General features: G+C 43.2%; 1 long non-coding RNA gene across 1 annotated transcript in view; it reads right to left on the reverse strand.

The window, feature by feature from the left end:
- The window catches only part of LOC140717691 (uncharacterized), a 69,720-nt gene that overhangs the window by 18,391 nt on the left and 28,243 nt on the right, over positions 1–23,086 (reverse strand). The gene's annotated exons all lie outside the window — the stretch shown is intronic.

The following is a 23,086-nucleotide window of genomic DNA, read 5'->3' on the forward strand; positions in this document are numbered from 1 at the left end:
CATACTTCCTCATAACTCAGTTCCATCAATAATACTTCACCTGACGAGTTTTCCAGTCTGTCCTGATGGAGCACTGTTGTGAAATTTTCCTTAACTAGTAACCCCTCCTCCTTTAATCTCTCCCACTCTGTCAAGTCTGAATCAACAGAACCCCTGAATATTGTGCTGCCAGAATTGCTCTTCCTGCAATTAAGGGTTAATCAGGCATACACAAGTGTAAAAGATGGAAGCTGTGCTGAAATTTTGTAGAATACTGGTCCAGTCACAGATGAGGTTTTGTGTTTGTTTCTGCTCACCATTTTGCAGGAAGGATGTAAGGATGTTTGAGAAGGCCCAGGAAAGATTTATAAAAATTGTTCTTGGACTGTAGATACAATGGTGGATTAGAGAGGCTAGGACTGTTTAGAGCAAGGGCCTGAGTTATAAGGAAAGACTGAAAGGGGTAGGACTTTATGCCTTGTAACACAGAAGATTGAGAGATGATTTGTTAAAGGTATACAAAATTATGAGGGGTATAGACAGGATAAATGCAAGCATGCTATTTCCACTGAGGTTGGGGGGTGTTACATTTAGAGGTCATAGGTTAAGTGTAGAAGATCATAGGGTCATAGAAAAGTGCAGGGAAGAAACAGGCCCTTCGGTCCACCTAGTCCATGTCAGAAACTTTTAAGCTGCCTACTCCCATTGATCTGAACCCATACCATAGCCCTCCATACCCCTAGCATCCATAGAAATATAGAAACATAGAAAAATTACAGCACAATACAGGCCCTTTGGCCCACAATGCTGTGCCTAACATGTACTTACCTGGGAAATTACCTAAGGTTACCCATAGCTCTCTATTTTACTAAGCTTCATGTATCTATCCAGGAGTTTCTTAAAAGACCCAATCGTATCTTCCTCTACCACCATCACTGGCAGCCCATTCCATGACTCACCACTCTCTGTGTGAAAAATTTACCCCTGAGATCTTTGTACATACTTCCAAGCACCTTAAAACTGTGCCCTTTCATGATAGTCATTTCAGCCCTGGGAAAAAGCCTCTGCCTATCCACACGATCAATGCCTCTCATCATCTTATTCACTTCTATCAGGTCACCTCTCATCCTCCATTACTGCAAGGAGAGAAGGCCAATTTCACTCAATTTATACTCATAATGCATGCTCCCCAATCCAGGCAACATCTTTGTAAATCTCCTCTGCACCCTTTCTATAATTTCCACATCGTTCCTGTAGTGAGGTGACCAGAACTGAGCACAGTACTCCAAGTGGGGTCTGACCAGGGTCCCATATACCTGTAACATTACCTCTCAGCTCTTAAACTCAACCCCACGGTTGATAAAGGACAATGCACCGTATGTCTTCTTAACCACAGAGTCAACCTGCGCAGCATTTTTGAGTGTCCTATGGATTCAGCCTCTAATGTCCCTCTGATCCTCCACACTGCCAAGAGTCTTTCCATTAATACTATATTTTGCTATCATACTTAACCTATCCAACCAAAATGAACAACCTCACACTTATCTAGGTTGAACTCCATCTACTACTTCTCAGCCCATTTTTGCATCCCATCAATGTCTCGCTGTAACCTCTGACAGCCCTCCACACTATCCATAACACCCACAACCTCTGGATTTACTAACCCATCCCTTCAATTCCTCGTCCAAGTTACTTATAAAAATCACAAAGAGATTACCGTAAAAATCCTCAAAATTTAATGAGGTTATAAGGCACGACCTGCCTTTGACAAATCTAGGTGGACTGTTCCTAATCATATTATGCATCTCCAAATGTTCATAAATCCTGCCTCTCAAGATCTTTTCCATCAACTGACCAATCACTGAAGTAATACTCATTGGTCTATAATTTCCTGGGCTATCTCTACTCCCTTTCTTGAACAAGGGAACAACATCTGCAAGCCTCCAATCCTCCAGAACCTCTCCCCTTCTCATTGATGATGTAAAGATCATTGCTAGAGGCTCAGCAATCTCCTCCCTTGCCTCCCACAGTAGCCTTGGGTACATCTTGTCTGGTCCCGGAGAATTATCCAACTTGATGCTCTCCAAAAGCTCCAGAACATTCTCTTTCTTAATGTCTATATGCTCAAGCTTTTCAATCTGCTGTAAGTCATTCCTACAATCGCCAAGATCCTTTTCTGTAGTGAATACCGAAACGAGGTACCTCCTCCGGTTCCATACTCATTTTTCCACTGTCACACTTGATTATTCTCTCATGTTTTATCCTCTTGATCTTAACAAGTCTCTTGCCTACATCCTTTTTTAAAAAGTGGAGTGACGTTTGCTGTCTTCCAATCTGCCGGGACCTGCCCAGAGTATAGAGAGTTTAGATAAATGATTACCAAAGCATCTACTATAACCTCCACCCTCATCCTGTTGTAGTCTCCCTTGTTCAAACAACAACACACACAAAATGCTGGTAGAACACAGCAGGCCAGGCAGCATCTAAAGGGAGAAGTGCTGTTGACATTTCGGGCCGAGATGTCGACAGTGCTTCTCCCTATAGATGCTGCCTGGCCTGCTGCGTGCTACCAGCATTTTGTGTGTGTTGTTGTTTGAATTTCCAGCATCTGCAGATTTCCTTGTGTTTGCTCAAGCATAATATACTAGTTTTAGATCTAACTATTTCATCCTCCATCTGAATGCGAAATTCAATCATACTATGATCACTCTTTCCCCAGAGGATCCCTGACTACAAAATCGTTAATCTTACCTGTCTCATTGCACAGGACTGGATCTAAGATAATATTTTCCCTTGTAGGTTCACTAACATGCTGCTCAAGAAAGCCATCACGGATGCATTCTATGAAGTCTTCCTCAGGACTTCCTTGACCAACCTGATTCACCCAATCTATGTGGAAGTTAAAATCTCCCATGACAACTGCTGTTTGGATCTTGCAAGCCTCAGTTATTTCTTGGTTAATCTTCTCTGCCACTGCGATATTTTTATTAGGTGGCCTATAAAAACACCCACCAGGTGATTTTTTTCCCTTTGCTATTCTTAATCTCTACCCAGATGGACTCAACATTCTGCTCCGTAGATCTTATATCATCTCTCACAATTGACCTGATCTCATACCTAATCAAGAGCGTCACTCCACCTCCTCTGCCTTCCTGCCTATCTTTCCCTATTACCTTATACCCTTGGATATTTAATTCCCAGTCATCGCCACCTTGAAACCAGGTTTTTGTAATGGCCATTAAATCATATGCCCTGGTACTGATCTGTGCCACAAATTCACTAACCTTGTTTCTAATACTACAGGCACTTAGATAAAGTGCCTTATACTTTTAGAATCTAGTGACCTATACGATTTTTGCTTTTTACTTTTATGCACTCTACTCTTACTTTTTTCTTCACTAACTCTAGCTTTGGTCTCTGCATCACTTCCCTCTTCTTTTCTGTGTGGGTTCCCCTCCCCCTGCCATATTAGTTTAAAGCTTCCCCAACAGCACTAGCAAACAATCTCCCTAGGACATTGTGCCCTGCTCAGATGTAGACTGTCTGGACGGTACTGATCCCACCTCCCCCAGAAGCGGTTCCAATGCCCCAAGTATCTGAAACCCTCCTTCCTGCACTACTGCTCAAGCCACATATTCATTCTAGCTATCTTGCTATTCCAACTCTGGCTAGCACGTGGCACCAGTAATAGTCCTGAAATGATTTTACCTTTGAGGTCCTACTCTTTAATTTATCTCCTAGCTCCCGAACTTCAGCTTGTAAGACCTCATCCTGTTTTCTTCCTATATTGTTAGTACCTACATGCACCACGACAGCTGGCTGCTCACCCTCCCCTTTCAGAATGACCTGAATTCTGTACAGACCCAAAGCCATCAAATGTTCCTCATATGATAACCCTTTCATTCCTGGAATCATCCTTGTGAACCTCCTCTGAACAGTCTCCAATACCAGCACATCTTTTCTTAGATGAGGAGCCCAAAACTGTTCCGAGTACGCTAGGTGAGAGCTCACCAGTGCATCACATCCCTGCTCTTGTATTCTAAACTTTTTGAAATCAATGCTAACATTTTCTGACTTGTGCTTTTCAATAACCTTTCCACAGAGCTGCTTGAAGTGTTCTTTTATAGACAATAGACAATAGACAATAGGTGCAGAAGTAGACCATTCGGCCCTTCGAGCCTGCACCGCCATTTTGAGATCATGGCTGATCAATTACTATCAATACCCGGTTCCTGCCTTCTCCCCATATCCCCTGATTCCCCTATCCATAAGATACCTATCTAGCTCCTTCTTGAAAGCATCCAGAGAATTGGCCTCCACTGCCTTCCGAGGCAGTGCATTCCAGACCCTCACAACTCTCTGGGAGAAGAAGTATTTCCTTAACTCTGTCCTAAATGACCTACCCCTTATTCTCAAACCATGCCCTCGGGTACTGGACTCTCCCAGCATCTGGAACATACTTCCTGCCTCTATCTTGTCCAATCCCTTAATAATCTTATATGTTTCAATCAGATCCCCTCTCAATCTCCTTAATTCCAGCGTGTACAAGCCCAGTCTCTCTAACCTCTCTGCGTAAGACAGTCCAGACATCCCAGGAATTAACCTCGTGAATCTACGCTGCACTTCCTCTACAGCCAGGATGTCCTTCCTTAACCCTGGAGACCAAAACTGTACACAATACTCCAGGTGTGGTCTCACCAGGGCTCTGTACAAATGCAAGAGGATTTCCTTGCTCTTGTACTCAATTCCCTTTGTAATAAAGGCCAACATTCCATTAGCCTTCTTCACTGCCTGCTGCACTTGCTCATTCACCTTCAGTGACTGATGAACAAGGACTCCGAGATCTCTTTGTATTTCTCCCTTACCCAACTCTACACCGTTCAGATAATAATCTGCCTTCCTGTTCTTACTCCCAAAGTGGATAACCTCACACTTATTTACATTAAACGCCATCTGCCAAGTATCTGCCCACTCACCCAGCCTATCCAAGTCACCCTGAATTCTCCTAACATCCTCATCACGTCACACTGCCACCCAGCTTAGTATCATCAGCAAATTTGCTGATGTTATTTTCTATGCCTTCATCCAAATTGTTAACGTAAATGGTAAACAGCTGTGGTCCCAATACCGAACCCTGTGGCACCCCACTAGTCACCACCTGCCATTCCGAGAAACACCCATTCACCGCTACCCTTTGCTTTCTATCTGCCAACCAGTTTTCTATCCATGTCAATGCCTTCCCCCCGATGCCCTGAGCTTTGATTTTACCCACCAATCTTCTATGTGGGACCTTATCAAATGCCTTCTGAAAATTGAGGTACACTACATCCACTGGATCTCCCCCGTCTAACTTCCTGGTTACATCCTCGAAAAACTCCAACAGATTAGTCAAGCATGATTTACCCTTGGTAAATCCATGCTGGCTCGGCCCAATCCTATCACTGCTATCTAGATATGCCACTATTTCATCCTTAATAATGGACTCTAGCATCTTTCCCACCACCGATGTCAGGCTGACAGATAGATAGATAGATAGATAGATAGATAGATACTTTATTCATCCCCATGGGGAAATTCAACTTTTTTTTTCCAATGTCCCATACACTTGTTGTAGCAAAACTAATTACATACAATACTTAACTCAGTAAAAAAATATGATATGCATCTAAATCACTATCTCAAAAAGCATTAATAATAGCTTTTAAAAAGTTCTTAAGTCCTGGCGGTTGAATTGTAAAGCCTAATGGCATTGGGGAGTATTGACCTCTTCATCCTGTCTGAGGAGCATAGTAACCTGTCGCTGAAACTGCTTCTCTGTCTCTGGATGGTGCTATGTAGAGGATGTTCAGAGTTTTCCATAATTGACCGTAGCCTACTCAGCGCCCTTCGCTCAGCTACCGATGTTAAACTCTCCAGTACTTTGCCCACGACAGAGCCCGTCTTCCTTACCAGCTTATTAAGATGTGAGGCGTCCCTCTTCTTAATGCTTCCTCCCCAACACGCCACCACAAAGAAGAGGGCGCTCTCCACGACTGACCTATAGAACATCTTCAGCATCTCACTACAGACATTGAATGACGCCAACCTTCTAAGGAAGTACAGTTGACTCTGTGCCTTCCTGCACAAGGCATCTGTGTTGGCAGGTCGATAGTTCTCTGTTTTCTCCCTCCCTCCTTTCTTAAAAAGTGGGATAAAATTAGCCATTCTTTTGTCTTCATGCTGTAGTTTTTGCCAGGATACTGACTTACCATCAGTTAGACCTTCCAGAAAGAGGTGTATTTTTACCACATTAAATTGAAATACCTTGACTGCACACAGGTCTCCATAAACAGATCTCAGTTTAACTAATTATATGACTTTAAAACCAATTGGCTGCACCAGTGATGATTTGGGGTGAATACTTATGCAATCAATTATTTTGTGTTTTATATTTGTAATTAATTTAGATCACTTTTATAGAGATCTGTCTTCACTTTGACATGAAAGAGTCTTTTTCTGTTGATCAGTGTCAAAAAAATCCAAATTAAGTCTACTGTGATTCAATGTTGTAAAACAATAAGAGATGAAAGCTTCTGGGGTGGGGGGGGGGAATTAATACTTTTTTTATAGGCTCTGTATACCCTATACATGGATGCCTGTGTTAATAGACTAGCATCCTTGCAAGTGACATCCTGCAGACAGTTTATGAAATTACTTCTGCTTCTCCTTTTTCTTTTCAATATACTCTTATTACTAATCTGTGCCTGTAATTACATTTTAATCATGTGTAGGGACGATTGAGCAATCAGGTGCTTTTGCTGTCTCCGAAGGAATTCCATATGGTTGAGAGTGAGGTTGAAAATCGTGTGCATGGCCTAATGGCAAAGCACCAACCCATGACTGGATCCAATTCTCCATTGATTCACCAGTTAAAGCATTGAGCAAGATTGAAATCAATAAGGATGAGAACAGAAGGTGAAGAATACGTACACAATGCTGGAAGAACTTCCATCACAATAGACAGGATCTCCCGGTTGCCACCCACTTCAATTCTGCCTCTCATTCCCATCTAGATATGTCCATACATAGCCTCCTCTACTGCCATGATGAGGCCAAACTCAGGTTGGAGGAGCAACACCTCATCTACCGTTTGGGTAGCCTCCAGCCTGGTGGTATGAACATTGAATTCTCCAATTTCCGGTAATTCCCTCCCCCTCCCCCTATTCCAAGTCCCTCTCTGCCTCTCTCCCCTTTCAACTTTCTGCTTCTTTATCTCTATAGTTCTTTCATGCTTATCCCCTCCCCCTCCCCCTTTATCTTTCCTCTGATTGGTTTTCCACCTGGCGCCTCTAGGCCCTACCCCCCCCCCCCCCATCTTTATTACTGGGCTTCGGCCCTCTCTTCCTGCCCATTCCTGATGAAGTGTCTCGGCCCGAAACGTTGGCTACTCTCTTCTCACGGATGCTGCCTGACCTGCTGAGTTCTTCCAGCGTTGTGTACGTATTCTTTGATCCACAGCATCTGCAGTTGTATTTTTGTGTTTTGAGATCAGAAGGTGAGTTGGTGCATTTGATCCAGTCTCCCTCTCACTCTCACTCTTTGCTGCTGGGGAAAGGAGCAGGAGTTGGGCAATGTTTCATCATTGCGGTTTGTGAATTGGACTCATTTTTAGAGGATTCTGCAGTTCATGTTATCCATGTTTCTACTTTTTTTATTGCTATTTTGTGTGATTTTCATTAGGGTGGACTGGCTGAGCGGCCTGCAGTCAGCAAATGACACAGTGCTAAATTGAACTGAACTGAACTAAACTGAACATTCCTAGACTGTTCCAATGATTCTGTGGTTTGATGTTGAACATTCTGTGTGTTATTTGCTATTTTTTGCTGTTTGCGTGATTTGTTTTTTTCCGCGTTTTGGGTGTTTGATGTTTTCTTTGAACAGGTGTTTCTTTGCTTTGTGGCTGTCTGTAGGAAGACAATTCTCAGGGTTGTATACTACATATATACTTTGACAATTAATGTGCTTTGAATCTTTGAATCATTGAACTTGACAAATTTAACTACAGTTATTATTGGTTTATTGTGTATTTAAACAGGGAAAGACATGGGGAAACTGAAGGGGACTAAAGAATGAATCAAATTGATGGTTCATTGAACATAACTGTAAGTATCACCACTGCACAATTTATAGTTTATAATGAAAATCAAATATAGCTGCAGAATATATAGAGTAAAAACATAAAAGCTGGAAATAGTCAACAGGTCAGGCTGCATCTCTGTATAGACTCTCCATCAGAACAGCACCCTTGGTGCAAAAGGTTTAGCTGAGTATATGAATTTAATTCCTTTTTAAAGGGAATGCAATGTGCTGTGTAACAAGACACTGTGTTCAATTGAGAGTTAAAGCTTTCTGTAGGGGATCTTCCTCCCTGTTCATAGTTCCTCTTTTGTTTATTTGCTTATGTAAGCAGTGAGACAATAGAGTCTATAGATACCACAAGGACATGAATTTGATATACACACCACAATCAGAGGCAGACGTTGATGGGCTATGTGATTAGATACCTGTGACTAGTGGTGTTCCACAGGGATTGATACTGGTACCCCCTGCTGATTGTAATATTCTCAAATGTGGATGTAGGAGGCACACTTCATAAGTCCTGAAGATGAGATTCATCCCAGAATGTCATATCATTTCCATAGATGTTGCCTGATCTGCTACGTTCCTCTAGCATTTTGTGTGTGTTATGCAGGATTTCCAGCATGTGATGAATCTCTTGTGTTTACGATCAGTAAATATGCAGGTGACTGGAATTGTTGACAAAGTGGAGGGTAGACTTAGGCTATTGTCTACATACAGGCTCCAGTCTACATTAACAGAGTCCAGTTTCAGGTTTCTGGGAATACACATCTCAGACGACCTTACATGGTCCACTAATACCACAACAATAGTTGAGAAAGCACAGCAACACTTGTTTTTTTTCTCAGGGCACTGAAGAAAGCTGGTCAACCTGAACAGTTGCTGGTGACCTTTTACCGCTGCACTATAAAGAGCATCTTAACATACTGCATCTCTGTGTGGTATCTCAGTTGTACAGCAGCGATAGGAAAGCACTTCAGCGGGTCATCTCTAGCGCACAGAAGATCATCGGGACACAGCTCCCAGCCCTGGAGGACACCTATAGCTCACGCTGCCTAAGGAAAGCTACAAGCATCTGTCAGGACAATACACACCCATGCAATCATCTGTTTGAACTTCTTCCATCTGGCAGACATTATAAGATTTTCTATGCCCGCACTTCCAGACTGAACAATAGCTTTTTCCCCAGAGCTATAATTGCTCTGAACCAATTGATCAAGCATCATCCATAAATTTGTTGTATTGCCACTTTTAATACTGGTTTTATGGCTGTCATGCATCTGAGTTGCGTTTTTGTGCTGCTGGACATTGCTTGTACTGGCTGGTTACTTGATTTTATTTTTTGTTTATTAATTTTATTTGTTGTTTTATAGCATTGAGTACCAGAGTTGCAAACTCATTTTCGCTGTATTGGTGCATGACAAATTGTACCATGCAATGGCAATAAAGATATTTCAATTTCAATTTCTATTGATGTGCTGGGGAGCGTAAATGGGGTTAGGACTAAGATCCTGGGGAGACTTCAGCTACAGGGGGAGGCCGGTGTGCAAGTCCAAACATCTTTTTGGTGGCAGCAAAGATAGACAATATAAGGCCATAAGACCATAAGGTGTGGGAGCAGAATTAAGCCATTTGGCCCATCATCTTCTCTGCCATTTCATCATGGCTGATCCAATTTTCCTCTCAGCCCCAATCTCCTGCTTTTTCCCATATCCCTTCATGTTCTGACCAGTCAAGAATCTATCAACCTCTGCCTTAACTTGGCCTCCACAACCACCTGTGGCAAAGAATTCCATAGATTCACCACTCTCTAGCTAAAGATATTCCTCCTCATCTCTGTTCTAATAGAAAGCCCCTCTATTCTGAGCCTGTGTCCTCTGATTGTAGACTCTCCCACCACATCCACTCCATCAAGGCATTTCACCATTCATTAGGTTTCAATGAACTCACCCCTCATTCTTCTGAATTCTGGTGAATATAGACCCACAGCATCAAATGCTCTTTGTATGACAAGCTGTTTAATCCTGGAATAATTTTCGTTAACCTCCTTTGAACCCTCTCCAGTTTCAACATAACCTTTCTAAGATAAAGGGCACAAACTTGCTCACAATACTCTGAGTGAAGCCTCACCAGTGCTTTATAAAGTCTCAATATTACATCCTTGCTTTTATCTATCTATTTATCTATCTATCTATTTATTTATTTATTCGCCCGTCCATTTATTTATTTATTTATTTATTGAGATACAGTGCAAAATAAGCCTTTCTGTCCCTTTGATGCTCGCCTGATTTAATCTGAGACTAATCACAGGACAATTTACAATGACCAATCTCTGGGGAGTGGGAGGAAAGCAGAGCACCAGGAGGAAACCCACATGATCACAGGGAGAATCTACGAACTCCTTACAGGCAGGTGAAAACCAAAGCTGGGCTGCCTGCACAGTCAAACGTTGTACTAACCACTACACTACTGTACCACCTATTCTAGTCCTCTTACAATGAATGCTAACATTGCATTTGCCTTCCTCTCCTCAGATGCAACCTGCAAATTAACATTTAGGGAATTAATATTATTGTCTAGCTCTGCACACCATCCTTACAGATCTGGAGAAGAAGGATGCTTTTGTGAGAATGCTGTTCTTGGACTACAGTTCAGCATTCAGCACCATAATTCCCTCCAGGCCCGACAAGCAGCTCTGAGACCTCAGCCTTCACCTTGCCTTGTGTAGCTGGAACCTAGACTCCTAGACTTTCTGTCAGGTCGCCAGCTGGTGGTAAGAATGAGCTCCCTCACCTCTGCCCCTCTGACCCTCAACACAGGTGCCCCTCAGGGCTGTGTACTGAGGCCCTTCTTTTACTCTCTGTACCCATGACTGCATCGCCACCCACAGCTCCAATCTGCTAATTAAATTTGCTGACAACACTACACTAATTGGCCTAATCTCAAATAATAATGAGGCAGCCTATAGAAAAGTCATCACCCTGACATAGTGGTGTCAAGAAAACAACCTCTCCCTCAATGTCACAAAAACAAAGGAGCTGGTTGTGGACTACAGGAGGAATGGAACTAGGCTAATACCCATTGACATCAATGGATCTGGGGTTGAGAGGATGAACAGCTTTAAGTTCCTTGGCATAAACATCTCTGAGGATCTCACGTGGTCTGTACATACAGATTGTGTGGTGATAAAGGCACAACAGCGCCTCTTTTTCCTCAGATGGTTGAAGAAATTTGGTGTGGGCCCCCAAATCCCAAGAACTTTCTATAGGGGCACAATTGAGGACATCCTGGCTGGCTGTATCACTGTCTAGTATGGGAACTGTACTTCCTTCAATCGCAGGACTCTGATTGTGGGCAGCCCAGTGCATCTGTAGATGTGAACTTCCCACCATTCAGGACATTTACAATGACAGGTGTGTAAAAAGGGCCTGAAGGATCATTGGGGACCTGAGTCACTCCAACCACAAACTGTTCCAGCTGCTACCTTTCGGGAAATGGTACCACAGCATTAAAGCCAGGACCAACAGGCTCCAGGACAGGTTCTTCCACCAGGCCATCAGACTGCTCAATTCATGCTGACACAGCTGTATTTCTATGTTATACTGACAATCCTGTTGTACATACTGTTTATTATAAATTACCATAAATTGCACATTGCACATTTAGACAGTGATGTAACGTAAAGATTTTTACTTCCCATGTATATGAAGGATGCAAGTAATAAAGTCAATTTAATTCAACACTTTTGTATTTCATATTTACCTTCTTAATTACTTTTTAGTTGCCTTCTGTTGGTTTTTAAAAGTTTCCCAATCCTTTAACTTCCCACTAATTTTTGCTCTATTTTATGCTCTCTCTTTTGCTTTTATGTTGACTTTGATTTCTTTTATTTGCCACAGTTGTGTTATCTTTCCTTTGGAATACTTCTTCCTCTTTGAGATGTATAAATCCTGTGCCTTCCGAATTGCTTCCAGAAATTCCAGCCATTGCTGCTGTGCTGTATCCCTGCTCGTGTTCTTTTCCAATCAATTCTGGCTAGCTCTTCTGTCATGCCTCTGTAATTCCCTTTACTCCACTGTAATACTGTTACATTTGACTTTAGTTTCTCCTTCTCAAATTGCAGGGTGAATTTATGATCACTTTCCCTTAAGCGTTCTTTTACCTTAAGCTCTCTAATCAATTCCGGTTCATTGCACAACATCCAGCCCAGAGTAGCTGATCCCCAGTAGGCCCAACCATGAATGAGCTGCTCTAAAAACCTCTCATAGTCAATCCAGAAATTCCCCCTTTTGGAATCCAGCATGAACCTGATTTTCCCAATCTACCTGCAATTGAAGACCCCATGACTATTGTAACATTGTCCTTTTGACATGCATTTTCTATCTCCCATTGTAATTTGTAGACTATATCTTTACTACTGTTGGTGATCTGTATACAACTATCTTTTGCAGTTCCTTAACTCTATTCACAATGATTGAACACCTTCTGACCCTATGTCACCTCTTTCCAGTGATTTTACTTTATTTTCACCAACAGATCCATGCCCCCCCCCCCCCCCACCGACTACTTGCCTGTCCAATATGTGTCCTTGGACATTAAGCTCCCAGCTATAATTTTCTTTTAGCCATGATTCGGTGATGCCTACAACATCATACATGACAATCTGTAACAGTTCTGCAAGTTCATCTACTTTATTCTTGAATATTTGTGTATTCAAATATTACACCTTCTGTCCTATATTTACCCTTTTCGGTTTTGTCGGCCTTTTATGTTTCAACTCATCCTATTGACTGCAATCTTGCCCTACTAACAGCCTCTCCTCACTACACGTTGCCTCTGTTTGTAAACCAGCTACCTCATCTTCACATGGTTAATATAGCTAAGAAGGCAATGGGATGGTAGCCTTTAATCAGGGAACTGAGGACAAGAGGCCGCGTTCCAGCTATAAAAAATGTTGTTCAGAGCTCTAACTCAGTTGGAGGTATATTCATGTCATTATAGGAAGGATGTAATAGTGTAGTCAGGTGCAGAGGTGATTCACCAGGAAGTTGCCTGGGATGGACTCTTTCGTTTATGAGGAACGATTGGAAAGGCCATGTCAGTTTTTACTGGAGTGGACAAGATTAAGATACTATGGTTGAAGTACATAAAATTATGATAAATATAGATAATGTGGACCAGAAGAATCTTTCCTGGATATCTGAGGTTAATAAGACTAGAGGACACAGATTTAAGATAAAGTGTAAAAATTTAGATGGGGCCTAAAGGACACCTTCTCCATTCAGAGAGTGGCCAGTATCTTGAACATACATTGCGGGAGTGTGGCGGAAGCAGAGTTGCTGACAGTATTTAAGAGGTGTCCAGATGAGTACTTGAATCCTAGAGGCGATGGACCAAGTGCTGGAAGATTAGATTAATACAGATGGGTGCTCAGTAGACAGCATAAAATGATGGGCCAAATGTGAATCATGAACTAATCACCAATATCAGATCTGCATGGAACTTACAGGGTCTCACTCTACACTGGTAAAACCATCCACAATCTATGGACATTTTATACCAACTATCCACAACACCTTTCCACATCTATACATCAGCCAATTCTTTCCCCAGCTTAGCTCATCTATCTCTAACATCCTTAGTTATCTCCACACTGAACACCCCATGATTTCCTGGACAGATTCCATTGTTCTACAACCCAGAAACTTGAGGTCATCCAAAAACCTTTCACCCACTATCCCTTCCATTTTGGTTTCTGCTTAAGCAGCACCCTGACTTTAAAACTCTCACTCTTATTTCAAATCTTTCTATTGTCCCACCAATCTCCATCTTTGTGACCTCCTCCAGCCCTAAAATGCTCTTCTTGTTCTCCCCTCTTAAATTCCATTTGCTCCACCATGAGTTCAGCCTGTTGAACTCAGAATTTTCCTCCCCAAACTTCTTAGACATTCCTTAAAACAAGTTTTTACCAAGAATTTGGTCACCCATCCCAGTGCAGTAATACTTGATAATTTGCTATACTATTGTTTATAAAGCCTCACTTGAAGTATTGTGAACAGTTTTGGGCCCCTTATCTGAAAAGGATGTGCTGGCATTGGAGAGTGTTCAAAGGAGGTTCACAAAAATATCATATCAGAAGTGTTTGATTGCTCCAGGTGTCTACTCACTGGAATTCAGAAAAATGAGAGCTGACAGCATTGAATGTTGAAAGGTCTCAATAGAGTGCAGAGGATGTTTCCTATGGTGGGGGAGTCTTGATCAGTCAGGGCATGAAGGGATACAGAGAAGTCAGGAGATTGGGATTGAAAGGGAAAATGGATCATGATGAAATGGCGGAGAGGACCCAATGCTCCTCTATATTAAGCTCTAAATCCTCGTGCATCAATAGCTGACTTACCAGCTTTCCTCCCTCCCTCTAAACCCACCAGGGAACATCTCACAATCCTTTTGATCTCACTTGAGCCCACTGAACATACAATGTCCCATCCTCATACTCCTTTTGAACTCAAACAAGAGAAAATATGCAGATGCTGGAAATCCAAGCAACAAACAAATGTTGGAGGAACTCAGAAAGTCAGGCAGCATCCCCACAGTCCCTTTTATCTCACTGTGGCCCGTCCCCACATTCCATTTCATCTCACTGGATCCCATCCCCACACTCCCTTTGATCTCACTTGAGTCCATCGCCACATACTATTTGATCTCACTGGATCCCATAACCACATTCATTTTATCTCACTGGAGTCCATCACCACATTCCATTTGATCTCACTGTCTTAAACTCCCCTACCATGGGAAATAACTTTGCCATATCTAACCTGTTCAGGCCTTTTAACATTCGGAATGTTTCTATGAGATCCCCCCTCATTCTCCTGAACTCCAGGGAATACAGCCCAAGAGCTGCCAGACCTTCCTCATACAGTAACCCTTTCACTCCCGGAATCATTCTTGTGAATCTTCTCTGAACGCTCTCCAATGTCAGTATCCCCCTATCTAAATAATAGTCTGCCTGTTTATTTCTTCCACCAAAGTGCATGACCATACACTTTCCAACATTGTAAGCTGATGGAAAAGATCCTGAAAGGCAGGATTTATGAACATTTGGAGAAGCATAATATGATTAGGAATAGTCAGCATGGCTTTGTCAAAGGCAGGTCGTGCCTTACGAGCCTGATTGAATTTTCTGAGGATGTGACTAAACACATTGATGAAGGTAAAGTAGTAGATGTAGTGTGTAATGGGTACTTTGTATCTGTCTTCACTGTGGAAGATAATAGCAGTGTGCCAGAGGTCTGTGAGTGTTAGGTAGCAGGAGTGAGTGCCATTACTATTACAAAGGAAAAAGTGCTAACTTAAAGGTCTTAAGGTGGAAAGGTCACCTGGACCAGATGGACTACATTCCTATAGGTAATGATGGAGATCTAGATGATTATAAGGCTAGCAGGAAGGAGCTTAAGAATGAAATTAGAAGAGCAGAAAGGGACCATGAGAAGGCCTTGGTGAGCAGGATTAAAGAAAACCCCAAGGCATTCTACAAGTATGTGAAGAGCAAGAGGATAGGACATGAGAGAATAGAACCAATCAAGTGTGACAGTGAAAAAGTGTATATGGTGCCAGAAGAGATAGCAGAGGTATTTAATGAGTACTTTGCTTCAGTATTCAGTATTCACTATGGAAAATGATCTTGGCAATTGTAGGGATGATTTACAATGGATTGAAAAGCTTGAGCATATAGACATTAAGAAAGAAGATGTGCTGGAAATTTTGGAAAGCATCAAGTTGGGACTGGACGAGATGTACCCAAGGCTACTTTGGGAGGCGAGGGAGGAGATTGCTGAGCCTCTGGCAATGATCTTTGCATCATCAATGGGGATGGGAGAGGTTCCGGAGGATTGGAAGGTTGCAGAAGTTGTTCCCTTATTCAAGAAAGGGAGTAGAGAGAGCCCAGGAAATTATAGACCAGTGAGTCTTACTTCAGTGGTTGATAAGTTAGACCATAAGACCATAAGATATAAGAGCAGGTAGCCCATTCAGTCCATTGAGTCATTCAATCATGGGCTGATTCAATTCTTCCAGTCATCCCCACTCCCCTGCTTTCACCCCATACCCTTTGATGCCTCAACATCACATCTCTGCTCTTATATTCTATATTTCTAGAAATGAACGCCAACGTTGCATTCACCTTCTTCACAACCAACTCAACCTGGAGGTTAACCTTTAGGGTATCCTGCACAAGGACTCCCAAGTCCCTTTGCATCTCTGCAATTTTAATTCTCCCTTCATCTAAATAATATTGGCTGTTATTTCTTCCACCAAAGTGTATGACCATAAAACAATAATCAGACCCAACGTGGAGTATTGTCAACAGTTTTGGGCCCCATATCTCAGAAATAATGTGTTGGCTTTGGAGAGAGTCCAGAGGAGGTTCACAAGGATGATTCTGGGAATGAAGGGGGTTAACATATTAGGTGCATTTGGCAGTTTTGGACCTGTACTCACTGGAATCTAGACGAATGTGTGGGGATCTCATTGAAAAATAGTGAGTGTTGAAAGGACTAGATAGAGTGGTTGTGGAGAGGATATTTTCTATCTTGGGGATATCCAGAACTAGATGGCATAGCCTCAAATTGAGGAGTGACTTTTTAGAACAGAGGTAAGCAGGATTTTTCTGTGGGTATATTTAAGGTGGAATTGATGGTTCCCTGGTCAGTCAGAGCATCGAAGGATATGGCTGGAAGGTAGGTGTATGGGGTTGAGTGGGACCCATGTTGAGCAGTGAAGACTTGATGGGGTGAATGGTCTAATTCTGCTCCTATGTGTTATGGTCTTATGGTCAAAAGAAAATAAAGCTTTGCTAAGTCATCTTCAACAATCAGGAGCTCCTGGTGGTCACCCATTCCAATTCGACTCCTCTCTGTTTTCCTTTCCCTTCGCCCTGCTTTTTCTCTCATTCCAGTTGCTCCTCAACCATTTTTCCCTCTTCCTTCTACTTCAGTCCTCAGCCTTTTCCACCTGTTATCTTGCATTATTCCCTACCATCACCCTTTCCCCACCCACATATGGTCCCCTTACCTGATCTCACCTATCACCTGTCAGGTTGTAGTCCTTTAAGTCCCCCATCTTCTTACTCTGGCTTCTGCCTGCTTCCTTTCTGCTCCTGATGAAGGATCTCCACCCAAAATGTTGACTGTTCATTTCCATGGATGCTGCCTACCCGCTGAGTTCTTCCAGGACCATGTGCCCCAGGTTCACACACACCCTGTGGGTGCTCTGTGCCCTCAGACACAAGTCTGCAACACTAAATTAACAGGCGTTTGGTCATGTCAGCTGTGGGTTAAAAAGTCCACCCTCACCAGTGGATGGCTGCTGTGTACATCATCACAGTGACTACACAGGGACAGCATGTCCAACATCTTTCCATCATCACAGTGACTACATTGGGACAGTGACATATCCAATGTCTGTACACCATCAGTGTGACTACATTGGGACAGTGATATGTCCAATGTCTGTACACTATCACAGTGACTACACTGGGACAGTGATATGTCCAGCGTCCCTGTTAGAACAAATTTTGGGTTTAGCATATTTACATTTAGCAAATGACTTTGGCTATCAGTCTTCACATCTGAATATGTATTGTTGTTTTGATTTGGAAGTGCTGCTCTGAACAATGGGTTCCTAAAGCCTTGAATCTCAGACCAGGCAATGCTGATTAAAACTCATTTGGATGTCTGTGGTGTGCCTGTGAATATGGAGGTGTGATGTTTCTGTGTAGCTTCAAGGAAAGCATTGTCCATCTTTGTAAATTTGGAATTTAGCACATAAAGTACGAAGCTCCACATTGGGCCAGCAAGACCTTTCGACCATATGATGCCTGCTGTACCTTGGTTTGTCCAATAAAGAAGCTGCTTTGTATCTACCAGTAATTTTCTCCGGTGATTTCATTCATGCAGCATTTGGTGTCAGAAGTGAGATACTTTGTGGCCCATTGCATGGCCAGTGAACTTAGTAGTCTAAGTGGGTGAGTATTTTTAAACATTAGCACTGACACTTGAATCTGTTTGGGTCGGTGGTACACGGGAACACGACGCATCATGAACACGGAAAGCTGAACTGGTAGATATAAAAGTGATGTGTCTATACAAGAGCTGGAATTTTGTGTGTTAATTTGGTGAGACGGAGCCACCAGTTGTGAAGGGTGGTTACCGACTGATCTGGACGCCAGAGTGGGGGCGTGTATACTCGTTTGGGGAGCTGCATTTTAGCATACACGTTTTGCGAGCGTGATGCAAAGGAATGCAGCAGGCATCATGAGTTCAGATGTTCAAAAGTGGCAGATCGCAGAGCACATACTCTGCAGTTTTAAGTACAGTTGTGCTGTTTAACTGGTACCCGTCTTTAAGATTTTGCATAGTGTGGAGATATTTCAAAGAGAGAGATTTACCCAGATATATGTCAGGATGGCACGTATTGAGGTCTGGTAAACTCAAGTCAAAAACCTTGATGATCCAAGCCAGCCCTTGACCTTGATTACGACCATTCATAAGCCCTTCACCCCGGGGAGAAACAAAGCATTTTGTCTGAGTTGCCCTCAAAGTCGCATGTTGGAATTCAGAGTTACTGTGCAAGCTCGTGGAAATGGTTGAATTTCATCAGATGCACCCTAAAGATATACATGTCTTGGTAAAGGTGAAGTGCCTGAGGAATATGTGGGACAGGATGGCCCAGGGGGTGCGGGATGGTACCTTGGCAACTACCGGGAATGCCAGCAATGAAGAAAAATATTGCTCTTTTTAAAGAGAAATGAGGCTGCAACTGGGGGAGGTGAGAGAGAGAGCAACTGGGGAATGATAACAGCAGTGATGCAAAGCGCTGATGAGACAGCCATGGATTATGCAGAACGTAAATATCAAACGTATGAGGAGCATTCCGTGTTGGATAATCCTGGGAGGGATGACCAAGTCTTCCTGAAATTGATGAAGGAAGGCCTGAGCTCAGCCCACCAGGAAGTTTTAGATTTAGGGATAGCGGTGGGGTCGACCTACTCTGCAATCGTTTCGTGGGTCAGTGAGATAGACCAAAAAAAGTGTAAGAGAAATCGTAAAGTGGCGATAGTGGATGCAGCTGCTCTGATGTTCCAGAGAGTTTGTTTTGTTTGCTGGTGGCTAGGACACGAAGCAAGGAATTGCTGGAATAGACGTGGGAGGGTAAAGGAGTTGATATGCTACAGGCGCAGCCTATTAGGACATGGTTGGGGGCAGTGTTCAAAAAAGAGGGAAAAAACAGGTGAATGTCACAGCAGACACACAATCTCTCACCCCATCTGTGCTCAGTCTGACCAATCTGACAGTCGATCAGATCATAGAGCTAGAAAAGACGGCTCCTAGGTCAAAAAAGGATGTGGCGGCGGGCCCCACTGCCAGTGCTGGTGACCCGCAGATGGACACAACAGCATTGTTAGGGGGCCAGCAACGCGATATATTAGTGGACACAGGGGCATCGGTATCGATAACAGACCTACCCTTGACAACAACCGGACAGGCTGTTTATATTAGGGGTGCAGAAGGGAAAATAGTGAAAGCAGAAAGAAGCAAGTCACAAATACTCAAACTCAGAGGAGTGTAGTTTCCAGTGTATTTCTGGGTATGTCCAAATAATGAGGAAAAGACATCCTAAGGGAAAGCAGGGGCCGTTCTAGATTCGGGAAAGGGAGAAATAATCTGGACAAGTCAGGGGCAAGGAACATGTACAACCAACAGAATACACAACCTGGCTAGCATAGTCGCAGCTGCCCCGATCAGCCAGCAGATCCCAGCAGTGTGAACTACACACATGCAAGATTATAGTCGAGTAAAGATAAACTCAATTAAAATAGAGGGGGCCTGTATAATCTCAATAAACAGTACCCTATAAAAACCGACGCACTGACCGTTGTCCGGGGTATAGTGAAGAAACTAGGGAATATACTGCAGCAACTACTAACTCGCCTATATGGCCAGTAAAGATGGATCATATCGGTTAACAATAGACTATACCACCCTTAGTAAGACCATGCCAATATTGCACCCACCGTGGCGAGCCCTGCAACAATACTGAATGGCCGGTCTCCAGAAAATAAAGGCTCTTTTCAGTCCCGGATATCGCTAATGGATTTCGGGGGCTGCCCTTAGCACCTGAGTCCCAAAAACGGCATGTATCATGAAATTTGTCACTTAGCAGCAGCAGTTCAATGCAACACATAATATAGAAAAATAAATAAATAAATAGGTAAATCAATTACAGTATGCGTATATTGAATAAATTAAAAATTGTGCTAAAACAGAAATAATATGGATTTAAAAAGTGAGGTAGTGTTCACGGGTTCAATATCCAGTTAAGAATTGGATGGCAGAGGGGATGAAGCTGTTCGTGAGTTGCTGAGTGTGTGCCTTCAGGCTTCTGTACCTCCTACCTGATTGTAACAGGTGAGAAAAGGGCTTGCCCTGGGTGCCGGGTGTCCTTAATAATGGACGCTGCCTTTCTGAGACAACGCTCTCTGAAGGTGTCCTGGGCGCTTTCTAGGCTAGAACCCAAGATGGAGCCGACTAAATTTACAATCTTCTGTAGCTTTTTTCGGTCCTGTGCAGTAGCGCCTCCCCCACCATACCAGACAACAATGCAGCCTGTCAGAATGCTCTCCTCCAGAATGCTCCAAAATCTATAGAAGTTTTTGAGTGTTTTTGTTGACATACAAAATCACTTCAAACTCTTAATGAAGTGTTCATCGATATGTTGGGACCAGGTTAGGTCCTCAGAGATCTTGACACCCAGGAACTTGAAACTACTCACTCTCTCCATTTTTGATCTCTCTATGAGGATTGGTGTGTGTTCCTTCATCTTACCCTTCCTGAAGTCCACAATCAGCTCTTTCGTCTTACTGATATTGAGTGCCAGGTTCTTGTTGCAACACCATTCCACTAGTTGGCATATTTCACTCCTGCACGTCCTTTCGTCTCCATCTGAAATTCTACTAACAGTGGTTGTATCATCAGAAAATTTATAAATGGTATTTGAGCCATGCCTAGCCACACAGTCATGGATATAGAGAAAGTAGAGCCGTGGACTAATCACTCACCCTTGAGGTGCACCAGAGTTGATCATCAGTGAGGAGGAGATATCATCACCAATCCACACTGATCATGATCTTCCAGTTAGGAAGTCGAAGATCCAATTGTAGAGAGAGGTACAGAGGCCCAGGTTCTGTAACTTATCAATCAGGATTGTGGGAATGATGGTGTTAAATGCTGAGCTATAGTCAATGAACAGCATTCTGACATAGGTATTTGTATTGTCCAGGTGGTCTAAAGCCGTGTGAAGAGCCATTGAGATTATGTCTGCTGTTGACCTATTGTGGCGATAGGCAAATTGCAATGGGTCGAGGTCCTGGCTGAGGCAGGAGTTCATGACCAACCGCTCAAAGCATTCCATCACGTAAATGTGTGTTCTACAGGGCGATAGTCATTAAGGCACATCACATTATTCTTCTTAGGCACATCAGCTGCCAAGACAGAGATCACAGGGTCACTGGGTGAAGCAGGGATCTTAACAGCAATAGTTATATTCTCCCTTTCGAAGTGGGCATAGAAGGTGTTGAATTCTATGACAAGGCATTGAGTTCTCCCCAGGGGGAGGAAGGACATGTCAGATGACGGATGTTCAGCAGTCAGCTTCATGCCCTATCCAATAAACGTTTAGGATGGTGAGGAAAGTAATGGGTCCATTTAATTACTGAGGCAGTTTCATACCTGGGTTCTCTTCATGAGTGGCCCTGTTACAAGCCTTAAGATTAAAGGAATTTACAAGATTAAAGGAAGAAAGCCTCCTCTGGAGGAAGTAAGATGGGGGGGCAGATGAGAAAAAGGTTTTTACAAAATTAAGAAAGCCCTGGTCTCTGCACCTGCACTTGGATTACGGATGCGACTCACCCCTTTCACTTATACTGCAGCAATGAAGGAAGGCACTACAACTCAGTAGTGGTGTGGGTCTGTGGAGACACATATTATTCAAGGAAACAGACACCATTTGCAGTAAGACTTCGCCGCTGGGTAGCAGCTTTAGACTGTGTCCCGTGGGCAGTGTGAGTAAATGAATGAGTTGTAATGATGGGACAACTCACACTACACACACCCCATACCATTGTAGAGCTTCTGAATACAGGGAGGCAGAGAGCAGTTACTGACAACAGAAGGGCAGGCATTCAGCACAGGCACCTAACACAACAACTGCTGAAAGCAGTGAGTCTGCCATCAGAGGTGGTGGCAGTTAGAATTAAAGCTTACCAGAAAGGGGAGAGTAAGGCGCAGAAAGGAAATGAGTGGGCAGACATTACCGCAAAGCAGGCAGCAAAAAAACAAGAGGCAACTGAAATTGCAAGTGTGCAGGAAGAAACGACAGAAATTAGTAAAATAATATACAATTACATAAAGGCAGAAGAGGAGAAATGGAGGAGAAAGGGAGCTAAGGAGAGACCAGATGGGAGCTGGATACACAGGAAGGAAAGAGTCACAACACCGCCATGTATTAGGAAGACACTGATGGAGTTATATTGCAGGGTGATGCAACAAGGAAGATGGAGCATGGTCACAACCCTCTGGCAGGACTGGTGATGGCCAGGGATGGGTGGGGATGTTGAGAAATTCAGTGCCCAGCTTAACCCTGGTAAAGGCATAAAGCTACAGCTGGTAGGGCCCAAGGGGACCCTGGGGAAAACATCCAGATGGACCTCGAGGACCCTTCGCAAAAGCAGGGGGAAATTATGGATCACTTCACCTGGGGGGTAGAGGCTTGCCCAACAAGGACTGCACTGTCCGCATCGCTGTGCAGATTCTAGTTCAGGAAATCCCCTCCCAAGGTGGGGAATCCAGTTCCAGTCGACTCGGATCATGGAGCACATTTCACAGGGAAAATGATAAAGGAAATGTGCTGACTATTAGGGATTCCACAATGG

The sequence above is a fragment of the Hemitrygon akajei genome, chromosome 28 (assembly GCF_048418815.1).
Source record: "Hemitrygon akajei chromosome 28, sHemAka1.3, whole genome shotgun sequence".
NCBI classification, from domain to species: Eukaryota; Metazoa; Chordata; class Chondrichthyes; order Myliobatiformes; family Dasyatidae; genus Hemitrygon; species Hemitrygon akajei.